Raw genomic sequence first — 18351 nt, 5'->3', positions numbered from 1 at the left:
CAGATGTTTGGGCATAAAGCAAGAGCAAGTCTAAATTGTGCCCATGCGGTTGCAAGATATTTTAATTAGAGTGATGGGTCCAATCTGTTAATGGACCCGGTGGGAGGGAACGGGTTAATAAATCGTGCCATGCTCTAATGTGTCCCTGGGACAATCAAATATGATGCTGGAGCTTTATGGTCTGGAGAAACCTGTGTACTGAATTTAAAAAAAAGCAAGTATAAAAACACTGCTGGTAAAAAAAATAAATAAATAAAACTATGCCATATTCTGAACGTGTGGCATGGGTGACTAGCACAACTAGACTGCTGAAAAGCTGATTTTTCCTAATCTTAATTGAGCCCTCTGATCACATCTGACAATCTGGTTGCTAGGAATATCACTACCTAACAACTAGTCATTTCAGTTCAGTTGTCATATAGCAGATCCTTACCAACCATATTTAATCCAGGGCAACAGAAGAGGCGAGGAGGTTGATGGCATCTTGTAGGCCTGTACCAAAGTCATTATTTAATGGCCTTCGGCTTGATCTTGAGCCACGGCGACTTGATGGATGAACGATCTGTAGGAAGAACGATCTTGTGCAAGCCTAGATAGGTCCACCAGGGTGTTCTCCGCCATAATTTTGTTTCTATCAAGCTATCGGGATGCTGGTCATCCTCTTCGCCCTGTCCCTTACATTGTTCTGACCATGATGTCCTTCTCCAGTGATTGCTCGCTTCGCATAATGTATCCAAAGTAGGCAAGTTTTAGCTTGGTGATCACTTCTTGGTTGGTTTGTTCTTCTTGCTATCCATGGCATTGATAACATCCTTAATTTCGTAGGCATCCATTGTGTCTTGTTTCTTTATCGTATCAGTTTCGAATCCATATGTTACTACAGAAAAGACCAAGACTATGCACGAGCCATGTCTCCGTTGCCAGTGAAAAGATCCTCAATTTGAAGACCTTGTAAATTCATATTACACCATGGCTACCGCCTGTATCTAGTACAGACGAGCAAGTAGACAAGTGTGAGCCCAAAAATAGTAATTTAAAGTATTTACTAGACTGACAACCAAGTTGTTCGATAAGACACTCGTCAGCATTCCTGACCTAAACCTAAATTCCAAGGGAGGGATGGAGGTAGGTAGGTAGGAAGGTATGTAACAGGTCATTTTCTGGTGATAGCTTCTTTTTCAGGTCTTAAGGTGGCTATGTACCTACACATGAATGTGTTCTCAATGGGAAAAAAAGGGAATAAGCCGCTGCCAGAAAGCGATGATGGTATTATTAGTGCTGGAGATCATCAATTTGATTCACGCTACATTGGTCCTGCCTCCAGTCCAGACCCCCATGGCAGCTGGCTTTTACTAGAAAGTTCTACACCATAAAGACGTGTCGCAACAGACATTAATTTTCAATTCACCCGCTTATATAGTTCCATTAATTCCACAGCACTTGGTAGACATTGTGAGGAGATGGCCATGGACTTATTTCAGCACGGGAACTGGTACGTCGATCTTATTGTTGCATTTATTAGAGATTTGGAAAGTGTTCAGCCTCACAAATCAATGTTTCCATTCAGTGACAGTAAGCAGAGAAAGGCTGGCTGGATCTCACATATACATCAGGACTACATTAGCATTTCTGTCCTGCATCTGGTGGGCGCATGTGTGTCCTTGTTCCTCTCGGCAGGGGGCATCTCTAATACCACAGGCTGGAGACTGGGTTTCTGTAAGGGTATGTGCACATGTCAGGATTTCTTGCAGAAATTTTCCTGACAAAAACCGGACATTTCTGGCAGAAATCCGCATGCGTTTTTACCGTTTTTGACACGTTTTTGGTGTGTTTTTTCCCCAAATGCATAGAATTGCGGGAAAAACGCAGAAAATCCGCAAAAGTAATGAACATGCTCATTTTTTTATCGTGATACGTTTTTTTCGCGGAAATCCATGTGCACAAAACATGCAGAATGCATTCTAAATGATAGAATGCATGATGTATGCGTTTTTAATGAGTTTTTATAGTGTTTTTAGCGCGAAAAAACCTGAACGTGTGCACATAGCCTTATATTCTTCATTCTCAAACCTATAAACAAATGTTTAAGGAGGGGGGTGTGAACACTTTTGCCCATCCAGGAGAGGGAGAAGAATAAGCAGTTGGTGCAGTGATGCTGAGGATCTGTTGGTGAGGGCCTGATGCCCCTGTATGGATGGCCTATGGAGACTGAAGATGGGTTGCCGGCTGGAGATTAATACACATGCTACGGTCGTGATACCCATCGTCTGGGTATGAGGAACTATCTTAAGGCAGCCGGAGTGGTAGACATGGCTCCGGCCATGGTATGAAGCATGGACTGACTACAGACTATACTGGTAGGAGAAACAAAGGCAGTGGGCTGACAAAAAGTTGGAGACAGTGGAAATATCGGCGCCAGGATGGGATCTTGTGGACTGGGGACACTGCATTGTGACTATCTACCCAGAATTGCTGTAAGACCATGGATGTAAGGAATAAAAATAGTTGCATTATTAACCTGCCTAGGTGATTATTACAGTCCACAAGCTCAGATCTTCACAATCATCATGACGTCGTAAACCCTACAAGGCACCTGACGGATGCTTGGTAAAGAACTGAAGACCAGCTTTCGGCCCAGGGAGGTGCAATTTGAGATGTACATCTCTAGTTAGTGCTCGAGCACAAAGAATAGAGTATATTGAAATTCAACATGCCCCATTCTCCTTTTGAAACCCCCCCTTCCCCCCCCATACAGTTGGCTCATCTGCCTCAGAAAGGGAACTCCACTCTTAAAGGGCCCCAACATAACAACAGGCAACACAGGAAGGTTTCAAAACAAGGTGCTACTATCTCACTGTCAGTCTGGACTATGTCATGGAGAAAAATGTAGGCTGTGCAAACATGCACTAGCTCAGCACTGAAACATCAAGCAAGTATTCAACACAGACACGCTAGAACAACTCCCCCCCAGCAACAAAGAAGGGAGTGAGAAATGCACATAAATCTGGATAATGGCCTCTCAGATCTGCAGAAGAATTACAGACTTCAGCATAGGAGGGCTATTTAATTGGACACTGGTGTTTTGCTTTCCGCTCTCGTAGATATGGAGCGCCCTGGCTAGACCTTTATCCCATTCCCAATCCATTAGCACACAACGCATCTGACAGCTTCTCATACACAACTAGTAAATGCATTATGTAATGAGAAACGCGGCAGCGGCAAACAGGGGGCAGCGGCAAACAGGGGGCAGCGGCAAACAGGGGGCAGCGGCAAACAGGGGGCAGCGGCAAACAGGGGGCAGCGGCAAACAGGGGGCAGCGGCAGACAGGGGGCAGCGGCAGACAGGGGGCAGCGGCAGACAGGGGGCAGCGGCAGACAGGGGGCAGCGGCAAGGATGGCTGCCTACTATCCAGGTCAAATGGCCCAATAGGTCATTCACGATGGGCAAACTATACATAAGTTATCACAGGGTGACAAGAATTTGCAAGGAGGGTACTTATGACTAAATCAAAGTCATGTTAAGGTAATTGATAATGTTATAGAAATCCCTTTCTCCCAAATCAAAGGAATCCACAGTAAATTACGGTAGTAGTAATCATAGACAGACTGCAAAGCGGTAAATAGGGTCTCTCCAGTACTTCGTGTGCTGTAGCATAGTTACTGCATAGGACCATATTCTCTCTTAGAAGCTTCTGTACAAGTTCACCCACAGGTACAGAAGATATGGGAGCCATATTACGTAACAATACAACAAGGAGCTTGAATACGTAATATGTAAAAGCCCAGTTTTCGCTTCGTTAAGCCAAATGTCAATTATATATCGGTTATATACGGCTGATTGCCGCCATCCTGATATTTACGTGAAGTAACAAGCCTGAAAATGTGACCTCTCTGGTTAGACGTGTTTTCAGACAGACATTGTGATGAATGTGCAGTTTCCAATCATTTACACCACAAAGCGGCCACCTCCCATAAGTCTATTAATTGCTGTCTCAGAAGCTTAAAACTACAAAGTAGGCGGAGAAGGAAAAATTCAAAAATCCATATATTCATATCAGCCCGAGTGGCGGGTATTGATGGCTATTACATCTAGAGGTCAATACGGGCAATTTAAAAGACAATTTGTCAATCATGGACGCACTGATGGCATTAAAGCAGAAGTGTGCCGTACAGCCTGCAGCTGGGTCATCTCACAGAGGCACGAGAAAGCAGCGGCCCCAAATACATACCACATAGAAAAAGGATAGTAAGGCATAAAAATACCCAAATGAAGTTCAATTGTATAAAATTCCAATATCAGGACCGTGGTATATGGGACAAAGCTACAATACCACATCTGGCCTGTGGACATGAATGGCACAGTTTCTGAAAGTCTTGTTCACACTGGCAGCATGACGACGTGACCTACTGGCCACAGCAGAGAGGTACTGCCCAATATAAGGGACTGTGGTGGTTTAATAACATGTCTAAAAAAAAAAAACACAACATAAAATCAAAAAGTCAACGTTTCGGCCTCAAAAAGGCTTTTTTTCAGGACGGTAGCCGGCATGTTAAACCTAACCAGGAATGTTTCAGCTCACTTCCAGCAAGCAGAGATCTTAAAGCGTGAGGAACAACTATAGAGTTGACGGGAAAGTTGCAGATACAGCCAGTTGTTCCTTCGTCAGGCCCATGGTGGCTTCATCAGTCGGCACCAGTTACATGCCCTCTGCCCCGTACCCCGATCAGCATGGAGATGCGAGCTCTGGGCCGGGCAGTTCTGCTTGTTGACACTGATGGTAAAGGGAGGCCGGGCCCCTGCTGTTAGAATGCAAGGAATGTGAATGTAGTCTGAAAACAGGTTGATGTGGGGGCCTTCAGCCTCCCCTCCTCCGGGAACCAAAACAATGCGAGCAATGGGTGAAGTCTCTATACAGCCGCAGGGGCCACAAGCAGCAAAACCATCCAGATAGCTCCTAAAGTAGGACGAGAAATACATTAGGGTGATGGCCGCCCTGGATCTGTGGCGAATATAGAAAGAGGAGCGGGTCACTGACCCCGAGTGTTTTCAGATCACAACAATTCGTGGTGTAGGAAAATCTGAGTGTGATACACCCACAAAAGGGCGGGAAAATTCAGCACCGCCGCAATTCCAATGTCATCTAGAACACAGGGGCAACCACAGTAGTAATAGCAGATCGTCAGTTTTGAGCGCCCCCACTACTGCCCGATCGCTCAGAATTTTCTGTTAATGCATTAAAAATATTATTTAATGGTTTACCTCAAACATTCTTGCCCGATGCTCCGATTCTGGTTTCTTTAGTCTTTGGCAATCCCCTTTACTCTGTGGTTTGAGGTAGAGCGAATAGGGAATATGGGATACGCAAACTAGCTCTCCCCTAGAAGAGTAAAAGGGCTCTCGTGCTACCTATTGGAGGTGGCTATGTTCCCATAATGAGTTTTTGGTGAGAAATTATGTTGTGTATTATTGAAAAAAAAATGCAAGTAACCCATTTTTCTTAATGGGTGCAGAAAATCTGCAACATCAAAACTCCCCAAAGCTCAACGTGAGCATGTGGCCTAAAAGTCAATGTCTGACCCAACAAGTCGGGCCACATGACTAAAGGCACGGTCAGACAGCGGCTTATCTCCCTGCCAAACAAAAAGATTGGCCAAATAACTTAGGACCCACAACATCATAGGTCACAGGAGAGATTAGATTGTTGGCCAATCTTGTCGAAATTGGAGGGTCCAGCCAACATTTATCGAATAGTTCCCCAAAATGAAATTCCACCCATCAGCAGGCAGCAATTTTCAGGGATTTTAACCCTTGTTAGCACAGGGCAGGGAAATGAATGGCCGGGTGAGAGCCACTCACTTCCATTTGGAGGGTACCTCTATGGTGACAATGGGAAGTTTCAATGCCATATGTGGACATGGCGTTAAAATCAGAGTTGCAGGGACCAAAGAGAACAGCAGCAGGCGGGTAAGGATCCCGGGCAGGCACAGAATACCAGGTATAACATCCACCACCACCTGCTCTGTACAAACACACCTGCACGCCACAATATTTGATCAGTTTCTAAAATAATATGCAAGACAAACCAACCTTACCCTGTCCAGACGCCAACGAAGCGGGCACTCATGAGATCATCCTGCATAAATGAACACAGGGTGGCAACCTCCAGAATAGGACTAAACTCATACATTTCCATCCTGTGACCCTCCCCAATGCTCAGCATGACAAAAGAGCCAAGTACTCTACTCACACCCAAAGCTTAACTTACAACTCCTGCTGGTACATTCAAGTCAAGTCCTCAGGATTGCCAACCGTCCCTGGAACTGGGCCGTTAAGGTAGCGGGGGTTTAGGAAAACCATGTCCAAAAGACTATTTGCAGTTTCTGGGGCGGGACATAAATGCTCCAAATCTGGTAGTGTAATGTTGGAAAGTATGAATGATGGCTACCCCAGAGGGCTTGCTAGGTTATATGTCAAGACTGGTGAGTACAGACCTCTTGTGTAGGAAGGATAGGTGGTCAGGCATACACATGACAGCTCCATTCTAGCAGGTCGGACCCCCACCAATCTATAGTCACAGGCAATAGCGGTTTTCATTGGAAAACCCCTTTAAAGGTCACAGGCCCGGCATAGACATTACAAAATTGGGCAACAGAGGCAAATATCTAAAATGTAGAGTGCTGCGGAATATGGTATGTTAGCGTTATAGAAATACAAATATTATATCTAGGATCATTGGCCTGCTGGACTTCACGAACCGTGGAGCTGTGGCCTACACCTTGTCCCATACAGGTACATTAGCTACTGACATGCGAGAATGATTGGTGGGTTGTCCAAATAGCTCCACTGAGGGAAGAGAGGTGCCAAGCCCTAAAAATAACACTGACTCTGTAGTGGTCCCAAAAACTGGAGATCTCCACCCAGAGAGGCCATCATAGAGGAACGCCTTTGAGGCTTAGCACAAATGGACTATGGAGAAGGGACGTTTTTCCACATAGGGTCATGGCCGTATTATCCCTGGCAACTTCTTGTGGCCATTGTGCTAGCCTGCTGACAGAAGCTCAGCAAAAGCATTCTTGCCTTTTAACCCGGCTACCATAAATCTCAAGATAAACAGAAGGTGGGGGAGGAGGGCAAAGATCGCATGCCCATCTTGGTTCCTCAGCCAACAGCAAAAAACCACCAGAAATGCAGCCAAGATGATAACTTTGCTCGTAAATCTGGCACAGGCCGAGCTGGAGCATGGCAAGGGTTAACAACGAGGAAGTTCATCACACCGAACACAATGAAATCAGATTTCAGACGCAGCAGAAGCCGCCAGGAAAAGAATTTCCATTTGTTTGAAAAGCAAAACAAAAAGATTCCAACTGGCAGGAGGACCGTGCCAAAAATAGCCAGCGCAAATGTACTGAGCGCCTGGGGAGGCCGCGGCTGCCAAAAATGGGGGCTGTGAGTACACGGACGGGACGGCTAATAACAGCAGAACAATAGGGGGGCAATATGGTTTACAGCACGCGGCGCTCCAACATCTGCAATGGGAAAGCTGGGAACAAACCAGTATGGCCGCCATTACATAAGGGGGTCAGCCAGCTTTCGGAGAGTTCATCAGTGCAATTATGGGGATATACGGCGGTCAGGGGGCTAGAGGAGGCCTGCCATTTAAGTCTGCGGGAGACGTGTTGGCGGCCATATTGGTCATCACCCAAATTTTCAGCTAAGAAAATTTCAAAGAGTTACACCAGATTCTGACCTAGTTTAAAAATTCACAGAAAAAATACATACAATTTTTTTTTTTACGACTTCCAGTTTCATGCTTTTTTTGGCAACTCCGCCAAAGTGGGTGGAGCCGGAAAGTGTCACCACCCACCCAACAAATTTAGAAGTGGAGACACACATTACGCCGGAAATGTAACTCCGGTCCCTAACTGTTTCCATACAATGAGTGTTTTATCACCTGGAAATCATCACTGCCTGGACCACAGCTCACGTGACTGATAGACCGACCATGCTCCCGCCATGATAAGCAGCTCACTGTCAATAGATAATGTGCACAGAAAACTGTGGGTGGGGGCAGCTGTCTGACCTCTGCTACATCTAAAAACACTGATTGGGTCACAACTGCTGCAATCAGTAAACTAAGTGATACATCATTGGAAACAGGGACTCCTTTCCTACATTATGCTGCTCTCAGATGAAGTAGTAAAAACCCGGTGACAGATTCTCTTTAAGTGGTGTGCATCTCTTAATGAATTAAGCGCTTCTTGTTCCTGAACGCCCATCATTAAGATGCCAGTCGTAATGAAATCGGGGCCTACCACTTTAAGGTTGGGTTAAAGCGGGTGTATTTATGAACCGTATATGGACAAAGTCTCTCAAACCTAAACCACCACATACACAAGGCCATTAGTTCCGGTCGGGAGACCCCCAGACAGTCGGGCATTGTACAGTTTACGCATCGATAAAGGGGCAGTGCACTTAAACAACCCCTTCTTAAATGCCATATACCACCCGCTAGTAAGTGCCGATTCATATTAAATGCTGCACTTCTTGCACCAATCATGCAACGCCCCATTGAGAAGACTTGCGAGTCATGGTAATTATGACTGCAGGAGAATGAACAGACAGCTTTCCAGTCCTCAGCTTGAAAATGTGTTTCATAAGTCATTACCAGTCAGGAAATCAACTGATGCGGCAGAGAGGTGCCGCCTTTCATGTCTGTAGGTTTCCTGTCCTTGAAGTGCGGATCCTCCCTCTCATGGTGCTGTCATGGGAGACCGAATAAAATTTGATTCATAAGTAATTCCCGGTAGGTGAACATTACCTGCTATTTATTTTCCTCAGATCTTTCCTCTTTTTGACCTCCTCTCCATAGGGCAGAGCCGTGACCTGCGACTTCACTTAATGAACAGTGTCTGTAGGGAGCCTGCGGTAGTCTGAGACACACCCCCTGTCTTATAGGCTCAGCCTCTATGTTTGGTTGTAGCTCTGCCTCCTCTGATTGGTTGCTATGGTACACAAGCTCACCAGGCATTAGCGCATGGAGAGCAGATTTAATATAACTGGTTTTAAAGGGAACCTGTCACCCCGTTTTTTCAGTATGAGATAAAAATACTGTTAAATAGGGCCTGAGCTATGCGTTACAATAGTGTATTATGTGTACCCTGATTCCCCACCTATGCTGCCGAAATACCTTACCAAAGTCGCCGTTTTCACCTGTCAATCAGGCTGGTCAGGTCAGATGGGCATGGTGACATCGCTGTTTCTTCCCCCAGATCTTGCATACATTTCCGTTGGTGGCGTAGTGGTTTGCGCATGTCCAACTTCTGAATCTACTGCGTAGGCGAAGAAAAAACATGCGATCGGCGCTATTTCCCTGGTGATCGGTGAGGGCGGCCATCTTCCTGAGGCCGTGTGTGCACATATGGAGTCCTCTGCTGCCCGGGGCTTCAGGAAATCTTCATCTTCAGAAGATGCGAACTCGGCTTCAGGAAAATGGCCGCCGCGATCTCCATCTGCGCACGCGCGGCATCCCGCGGCCATTTTCCTGAAGCCCCGGGCAGCAGAGGACTCCATATGCGCACGCGCGGCCTCAGGAAGATGGCCGCCCCCACCAATCACCAGGGAAATAGCGCCGATCGCGCGTTTTTTCTTTGTCTGCGCAGTGGATTCAGAAGTTGGGCATGCGCAAACCACTACGCCACCAACGGAAATGTATGCAAGATCTGGGGGAAGAAACAGCGATGTCACCACGCCCATCTGACCAGACCAGCCTGATTGACAGGCGAAAACGGCGACTTTGGTAAGTTATTTCAGCAGCTTAGGGGTGGAATCAGGGTACACAAAATACACTATAGTAACGCACAGCTCAGGCCCTATTTAACAGTATTTTTATCTCATACTGAAAAAACGGGGTGACAGGTTCCCTTTAAGCTTCCGTATTTCAGGATCCCAGTACACCACGGGCCGTAGGTCTCCTGACTTCCCGACAGCGGAGGGGCGAGAAATAGCGGAGGGGTGAGAAATAGTCTACAGCCCATTCTGACAACAGGTGAAAATTAATATTGTGACAGCCAAGAGAACATTGGAAATAGTAGAAGTTTGGAAAACTGAAGACTATCAGCAAGTTGTTTCATTTTTGTTCTTTAGAACTGGACAAGCCCTTTAAATCTCATATTTTTGTACCACAATTTAGGGTTTTCTCAGATTTCCAGAGATAGCTGAAAATGAGATGCTTCCACCAACGAAGAGGTGAGGCGGACCCCGCAGGTAAGGCCGGTGTGTCAACAGAAACTCTTGTCAAAGTGTTGACTTGGCTTCTGCTTGCAGGTAAGCGAGTGAGATTAAGCGCTAGTCACCAGGACACGCCAGCAACGCCCAGCTGCCTGCAGCTTCCTACAGCTCTGCTATAACCTGGCAGCGTCTCGGCCTCACCCCAAGGCCCTGCCCTTGTCTGATTACTCTTTGTAGTGAGAAACCTTCCCATGACTAAACCAGGGAGTAACCCTGAAATTTCTCACATGGATGAGATATGGAAAGTGCAGCTGGGTTAACTCCTACACCACCGGCCTAAAACCAACCAGGCACAGGCACAGGTAATCCAAACTGGTTTCTATGTTCTCATCATTGTGGTGACAATCGGTTCCACATTTGAGACTATAAGGAGTTGGAAAGTTAAAAAAAATTCTAATGACCTCAATAACCAAGCTCCACATTTGTTCCCAATTTGTGAGTTTCTGTTCTGCAATACGCCCCCACAGCACCCCCGACACCCACATGACCCCTTTAGATTCCTAAAGGAGTACGATTCCCCCAAAATAAACAGATTACTTAAAGGGACGTTCACAGGACACATTTTAAACTTAAGGCGGTTAGGGGGTCATTTGATCGTCATACGCTGTGTGACCCGGGGGGAAGCAGCGTACAGCTGGATCCATAGTGTAATATGGTCAGATCCGGTCCTACAGAGTGGGAACTGCTGTGGATCATATATGGGGGGCACTGATAACGACCCCAAAAGGTCATATGGTGGTCTCATCATTGCCGTGTACTGACGTCTATGCATACAAGTACACCTTTGGCGACGCTATTACACCATTGCCTTAGTAACACCCAACTCTCACGGTATTAATGTCCCATCTGTCAGCAGACTACAGACGTCTACCTGCGGCAGCCATGACTGCACTATAGGAATATTCCATAGTCCCTCCCTACTCCTTCCGCTGGTGGTTGTTGGCCGTCACGTTGAAGTTAACACCCAGGTATCACTTAAGGGGAAACTCGGGCTAAAAATGGGAGGATTGTATAAACCTCAAGGCAATAATAAAAGGTCATGCATATTTAAAGGGGCAGGTACACACAGAGAGGAGCATACACAGACCTGCAGGAAATAATCCTGGCCCTCTATAGTACACAGAATGGACACCACATACCCTAGTCTGGAAGGGAACAAATGTGACAGCGCACATCTTCCAAGGGGGTCTTCAGAGTAATTCAATATTCTGACTATGGTGGGCAGGGGGGCTCATAGCGCTAATTTACTCCAAATCCATTCAGGACCCCAGTTGTCAATTCACAGACCCCCACCTCTAAAAGTGATGCCCGCCCTCGTACGCTTACACATATACCCATCACACACAAAACAAACACCGCCTGGGGCCATCCAGCAACCTAAATCCTGCTCCCACTGATGACAAAGGCAGAATATCCCCCGCACAGGCGGCCATTGTCCTGCTGGATCAGCAAATAAAGGCAGAATATTCCCACTAGTGGCAGCGGGCATGAGGGCGGACGCCCTGCCCCACCGAAGTGCAAAGTTCACAGCACAACAAGGGGATGCGCCGCGCTCCTGACAGCGGAGGGGGGACACAGGCTACACCCCATACTGACATAATGCTGTGACAGCCGGGAATACTACAACTGCTGCCTGTCATCTCCTAGACAGCACAGATCAGGGTGTGCACAGGTCACAGGTATCACAAAGGAGGCCATGCCTGCCCACAATGAGGAGACTACGGGGAGCAGGGACGAGTCTGTCAGGTGCTGCAAGGCTGCACTGGGGGGTTTACATAGGACTGCAATGTGTCCGAATGTACGCGCATAGTTATAGGACTGCCAGATATTTGCCTTGAAGGTCATGCAGTTTATAAGGGGGAGCAAAGGGCAAAAGCGACGGCGCAGCGCACAGATGTAGCAGAGCCAGGAGGCCAGAGAAGCAGCGAGACATCTCAGCTCTGCTACATCGGTATACACTATGCACAGGTTGTGTCACAGCAAAGAATGGTTACTCTGGGCATGTGGAGGGCGCCCCCTAAACAGTCACCGCACCCTACAACACCACATAACGTATATATAATACCATAATGCTACAATAAATAATAATAACGTATATTAACGCCATGATTTAGGCACAACGACGCGGCATCTATAGGGTTGGGGGTCTAACCGTATATATATATATATATATATATATATATACACACACATATACATCACACAGTGGCCATGCTCAGTGCAACCCCTAACTGCAGCTGCAGAGGCACCACAACTCCCAGCCAGCATGCCAAGTAACTCCCAACCTTCCAGGGCTCGCTGGGAGTTATGGTTCCACACCCACAGTAGCCTCCCTCCCAGGTGACAGCGCATACAGCACACAACTGGCCCCCAGCCCATTGCTCCCCAGGTCAGACACACAGGTAGTGTGCCCCTCCCCCCACCGCTGCCGACACACAAAGGAGCAGGCCCAGTACACATAGAAAAACGGCTCCAGTCATTACCCTGCGGTGAAAGTCGCTGGAAGAAGCGCCTCTATCCTCGCACTCACCCAGACCTCAGCGCTCCAACAACTAACCCGAACACAGGGCTAGCTGACAGCGACAACCACCTCCCAGCCAATGAGGAGCCGCCCCTATCCTGTCCACGCCCGCCAATTGCACCTCCTTGCTATCTTATTGGACAGCGCATACATCAGTCATTTCTCCACCTTTCTTGCTATTCCCGCCCATTCTGGTTTCTATTGGTTAAATCGTACGCTCTTTTTCTTTGTCGGCTTATTATTGGTTACAAGTTCACAGCGTGCAAAATGATTGGATACTACTCATGTCATTTAAATCAAGTTGAGCCTATAAGAAGCTTGGAGCCGCCTAGCTGAATTTTATGTGACCCCGCCTTGGGATTACGTCATAGTTTCACCTGGGCAGGTAAGGAGCTGGTGAGTCAGGGGTTAGTCATCATGCACCCAGACGTATACCGACACGACGAGCAGCAGCCGGCAGGCAATGCCTGGTCTGTGGTTATCAGCTGTGCACCAGGTGTGCGTGTATATGGAGCACTGGGGGGCAACACTATGGGGGTCCCAAACACGGCCAGCAATGGCACATTACTGAACTGTGCATGTAATGATACAGAAAATCCGCACAAGTTCGGATTCTGATAGTCCAGAAAACCCTACTTAACCCTTTAAGGACATGATGTTTTTGGTTTTTTTTCTCAAAAGTTACACAGCAACCACAACATCTGAAGGGTTAATCAACTGGGATTGGCGCCTTCTCTGATCCCAGCGGTAGCGGCAGGACCCTTACTGTATATGGCATCCCGCTGGCGCTGCATGTGGTGCAGGCACCACCCCTGTACCTGCACTACAACTATGATCACATCTTATTTTTGCCCCAATGTTTCCATCCTTTTCTGTGTGTTTCTTGAAGTCTGTTTGGGGTCATTATCATGCTGGAAGACCGATTACCTAGGACACAAACCCACCTTTCTTACGCTGGGCACTACATTGTCTCTCAATCTTTTGGTAATCTTCAGATATCACAATGCCTTGCACAGTCAAGGAACCCAAAGGCAGCAAAACAACCCCAATACGTATTTGAACTTCCACCATATCTGACTGTAGGTATTGTGTTCTTTTCTATGTAGGCCTCATTCCGTTTTTGGTAAACAGTAGAATGATGTGCTTTACCAAAAAGCTCTGTCATCAAGACTTTCTCAGAAAAACTTTCGATTACTCATGTACAGTTTGACAAATGGCTGTTTTTTTTGTTTTGTTTTTTGCCAGCAATGGGTTCCTCTTGGGACTCCTGCCATAGCCTTTCATGTCATTCAAATGCTGACAGTTTGCAGCCTGAGCCTGCAAGATGGCTTAAATTTCATTGGAACTTGATTGGGGCTTCTTGGGGTATGTTTCCACGTTCAGGAAACGCTGCGTGTTTGACGCTGCATAGAGACGCAGCGTCAAACACGCATCATCCAGATGTTACAGCGTAGTGGAGGGGATTTAATGAAATCCCGTCTCCTCTATGCGTGGTAACACGCATCCGGCAGCCCTGTGATATCGGACATGCGGCGCGTCTTTTTAGATTGCAGCATGTCCGTTTACCTTGCGGCGACGCTGCGCCGCCGCAAGGTATAACACAGGGCCCTATGTGTGGGGTGCGATGAACACATCCGGCATCATCGCGTCTTCAGAAGGGGGCGGAGCTTTGGTCGGAGTAAGTTTGCCGCTCCGTCAAAACTGCCGACCATCCTGAACATGGACACGTACCCTAATCCTCCATCCAGACAATCCTATGTTGCAGCCTTTCAACAAAATTTTCTCTGCCGTCCAGGTAGACAAGCTACAGTACCATGGCTTGTAAACGTCTTATGTTGTCCGCTGTGGACAGAGGAACATCAAGATTTCTGGAAATGGACTTGTAACCTTGAGATTGTTGATGTTTTTCAACAATTTTGGATCTCAAGTCATCAGTGTGTTTTTTTTTTTTTTTTTTTGTCCATACTTAGTGTGTCACATCCTTGCTGCCGCCGCTCCCCGCACCCTGTCATTCTCGCTTCTCGCGTGTCTTCGGCTTCCAGGCGCGCCTCCTCTGCTGAAGATCCCAGCCTGGCGTCTTCTCCAGTCTGTCTCTCATCGGATGCGTGCGCACGCTGGTTTGAGTGCTGCGTGCGCACATTTGAGGGCGTTCCTGCCTTCCCTTCCTGTCCTCTCTATTCCTTTGGAGGACTCCAACCCGGAAGCACTACTTTGCGCTGCCTTATTACCCTGCCCCTTCCTCCTTACTTTGCCTTGTGTTCATTTTTGCTCCACAAGTGATTCTGGCCGCACCATTGTGTTCTTAGACCTGACCTTGTGCTTATTCTCCTTCTAGGTCCTGTTTACATTCCCCGTCCTGTCTGTTCCTCCTGGGTCCAGCCTGCTAGTCCGTCACCACCGTTCAGTCCTTGTTCCTGCCTCCAGTCTGCCTGTCCTCATCTTCCATCCGTTTTAACGAGCATTGCATACTGTATAAAAAAGTTGTTAACCTGCTATTTTGCAAAGGTGCCAACAATTGTCACGCCCATCCTGGGGGGTTTTTGTCCAAGTTGCCTTTTTTTTTTTTTTTTTGTATTCCAATGCTCACAAAGGAAATAAATCTGTAATTAAATTACATTTCTGGGAGACATACTTCATTTTCTGTAACAATTTCAAGTGGGCAACACTTCCGTGACTGTTGGCCAACACGTGGAGCTACCAGAAGACTTCCAGATGATCTATGACTTGTGGCTAGAGAGAAGTTTTCTCGAAGCCCATATCGTGGGAAGAGCTGCTGCAATAACTAGAACATCTGCCCAATGATGAGAAATGACTTCTCCATATCGCATTTATAACACTAGTTACGCTTCAGAAACGGCCTCTTATTGCCATTCCCTAATATATCTGGGCCAAATGGCTACAGTCTATACATTTTAGATGCAGTGTAAATATGAATGGTTTTCGAAAAGAGCTTGCCCTTCTTTAGTGTTTTCCTTCTGCAGATTTTAGTTCACTCCATATGTAAAAGTAATATTTCTGCTTCAAGAGGTCAATTTCTATCTGACCTTCCATCTATCGACCGAGGGGAAGATTAGGGTGAGTTATAGGGTAACAAATATTTATATTTTATGTATTGTCAATTGCATCGTAGTACCAGATGCGGAGTGCAACGTACATTGGGGAACTTCCATGACTGTAGTAGCAAATTGCAGGTTCCTGGGGGAGTAAAAAAAACTCATTAATCCTTAACATTAGTCATAAAGGAAAAAAGACACCTCGGAAATGATTTTGTTAATTTCACAACCCTTAAAGGGAACCTGTCAGCAGGATTGTGCACAGTAACCTACAGACAGTGTCAGGTCGGCACCGTTATACTGATCACAATGATACCTGGGTTGATGAAATCCGTCTTGTGGTTGTTAATCTTTATTTTCAGTTAACGCAAGTGCCGAAATGTGATCGCGCTAGCGCAGATAGAGCATCTGCTAGCTCTATCTGCGCTAGTGGACCCGGAAACGCTGCAGCCCGTGTCCCAGGGTCCGTCACATCGCTAGCGCACGCCCATTTTGGGTATGCGCTAGCGATGCGTCCGATATAGGACTTAATAGCGGCGTTAACGGACTGCGTTACACCTCGTTATGCCGCGGTGTAATGCAGTCCGTCTAACGGACTGCCTATAACGTAATGTGAACCCAACCTAGGGCTCACAGGTGTTGCTGGCACAGCAAGACAGAGCAGCAGCTGCAAAGGGGATGTCAAGCCCATGCAGTGGTAGGGATGTGGACTGTCTTGCCGTGTTCCTGTCCCTAAAGACAACAATCGCGCTGTATGTATAATGTCATGCGGTTTTACATGTAATAGTCATGTGCAGCTTATGTAATGTACAGCATTTAAGTCACGTAAATTGTTAATGTGCAAGGTAAGCATATGACTAGCTGTAGGATAGCATAAGTATGCTTTATGGATTAAGTGGGTTAGCAACAACATAGGATAATGACAATAGGTTTAGTCTATAGCAGGGGTCCCCAACTCCAGGCCTCGAGGGCCGCCAACAGTGCAGGTTTTCAGGATTTCCTTAGTATTGCACAGGGGTTGGAATCATCGCCTGTGCAGATGATCACATTACCACCGATGCAATACTAAAGAAATCCTGAAAACCTGCACTGTTGGCGGCCCTCGAGGCCTGGAGTTGGGGAGGAAACGGTTAATGATAGCACTAGCCCAGTGGGTGGGAACTAATGTTAATAAATAGGGGGCACTTCCTGATAGTGTCAAGTTCAGGTACAGTGGGCTGCTAGGAGCAGCATGGGCCAATCATTCGAGGCACTGGGAGGCCTTATGGACATGTCTGTATGTGTAAATCAAAGGGCTTGGGACAGATATCAAGTAGCGGCAGGTGGCTGGTCCCGGGTGCACTGCTGAAGTTGACAGAAGATCCCTGAGGCTGATGGAGTTGGCTGGCTAAGGGGTAGTCCAGGACAATGAGTTGCAGGGCTGAATAAATACTGTACGAAGGAAGAAACCTGAAATGCTGTGCCCTATCCCACATGTCACCACCTCCTGAACTTGAACTGACCAGTAAACGTTTGCCTGTTGTAAAGAACTTGGTGTCCCTTGTGTTGTATGTGGTGGCTCCTGAGGATTGGAAGCAGCAGAGGGCTGTGGCCTACAGGTGAGTGTGATGCACCCCACACCTGACAGCACACTGGGATAGCATCAGGTACGGACTGGGACTGATATTCAGCCCTGGCATTTTAAATCACACAGGCCCATGCTTTACCTGTCCCCAAGGACCAGATGGGATATATTTTCTTGGGGAAAGCAAGATTTACTACCAGACCAATATTTCCATGATGCCTGTGGCCTGCTGGGGTAAGTGATGGAGTCGGCGACTTTGTGTTCCATCACAACTCTTAATGGTGTGGGTCTTGAGAACACGGATTCTGTTAATGTAGCAGACAAGGCAGCCCACGACCAGACAGGCCCTTCTGGCATTTGCCAGATGGCCAATCCGGCCCTCGACAGCAATGTCTGGAAGGTGCCAGAGCGAAACTGGACAGCAGCTCAGTCATGACTACCACTCTCGCACTCTCTACACAGTACAGCCGGATCAGCAATAACTATTGTTGCAGAATTGTTACCAAATAATGTTGGAACCACAAAATAGCACTGTTGGGCATGGGGGCAGGAAGTAGCGGTGCTGGAAGCATGGAATAGCTGAGATGTGCTGCTGAGGAGCAAAGTAGTGACAGGATGTCTACTACCTGAATCAGGCTCGGACTGGCCCACCGGGGAACCGGAGAATCCTCCGGTGGGCCCTGGCACTGACACCTGCTGGCAGGGCCTCCCCCCGCTCCAGGGCCCCCCCCCGCCTTGAATACTCACCCTGCCTGCTCCAGCGATGGTCTCAGCGTCTGCACTGCAGCTCGTCCTGAACGAGCGGTCACGTGACACCGCTCATTAAGATCATGAATATGCGCATATTCATGATCTTAATGAACGGTGTCACATGACCGCTCAAGCAGGAAGAAGGTGCTGCGCCGGCGCCGCCGCCAGGAGTCGG

General features: G+C 47.4%; 1 protein-coding gene across 2 annotated transcripts in view; it reads right to left on the bottom strand.

Annotated features, from left to right (window-relative positions):
• Window positions 1-12896, bottom strand: part of JUP (junction plakoglobin) — a 56165-nt gene extending 43269 nt beyond the window's left edge. Inside the window, exon 1 of one of the 2 annotated variants that reach the window (XM_069751541.1) lies at window positions 12772-12896. The gene's annotated coding sequence lies outside the window, so the exon portion shown is untranslated. The remainder of the gene's footprint in view (window positions 1-12771) is intronic. The other variant, XM_069751542.1, reaches the window with a different exon arrangement.
• Between the last annotated feature and the right edge of the window lie 5455 nt (window positions 12897-18351).

This window comes from Ranitomeya imitator, chromosome 2 (assembly GCF_032444005.1).
Source record: "Ranitomeya imitator isolate aRanImi1 chromosome 2, aRanImi1.pri, whole genome shotgun sequence".
In the NCBI taxonomy this organism is placed as follows: Eukaryota; Metazoa; Chordata; class Amphibia; order Anura; family Dendrobatidae; genus Ranitomeya; species Ranitomeya imitator.
This window is presented reverse-complemented; position numbering and strand designations above follow the sequence as displayed.